The sequence below is a fragment of the Schistocerca piceifrons genome, chromosome 6 (genome assembly GCF_021461385.2).
Source record: "Schistocerca piceifrons isolate TAMUIC-IGC-003096 chromosome 6, iqSchPice1.1, whole genome shotgun sequence".
NCBI classification, from domain to species: Eukaryota; Metazoa; Arthropoda; class Insecta; order Orthoptera; family Acrididae; genus Schistocerca; species Schistocerca piceifrons.
Genome location: NC_060143.1, coordinates 453852490 through 453853058, shown reverse-complemented (window position 1 = coordinate 453853058; position 569 = coordinate 453852490). Strand labels below are relative to the sequence as shown.

General features: G+C 49.2%; 1 pseudogene; it reads left to right on the top strand.

Moving 5' to 3' along the window:
• The first annotated feature begins 221 nt into the window (after positions 1-221).
• LOC124803521 lies at positions 222-339 on the top strand (annotated as a pseudogene).
• The last annotated feature ends 230 nt before the right edge of the window (positions 340-569 follow it).

Genomic DNA, 569 nt, shown 5'->3' with positions numbered 1-569 from the left:
AGGGTTTCCCTTGAACTATTCGAATAGTTATGGTGTTGGAGTTATTTGAACTTTATAGAGTATACCAGTAAAACTCTACCCTTAGCGCTGACTGTTGAAAATGAATAGATTTATTAAAAAAATTCAGGGGTCGTTTTGAACACGCGGAATTAAAGAAGAGAGATCCTCGCTCCCAGGAGACGCAGGACTTGATAATTATGATTGGTAGTATACCAGTTTCGGCCAACGGCCTTGCCGCAGTGGTAACACCGGTTCCCGTCAGATCACCGAAGTTAAGCGCTGTCGGGCTGGGCTAGCACTTCGATAGGTGACTATCCGGTATGCCGATCGCTGTTGGCAAGCGGGATGCACTCAGTCCTTGTGAGGCGAACTGAGGAGTTACTTGATCGAGAAGTAACGGCTCCGGTCTCGTAAACTGACATACGGCCTGGAGAGCGGTGTGCTGACCACATGCCCCACCATATCCGCACCCAGTGGCGCCTGAGGTCTGAAGATGACATGGCGACCGGTCGATACCGTTGGGCCTTCATGGCCTGTTCGGACTGAGTTTAGTTTAGTTTAGTATACCA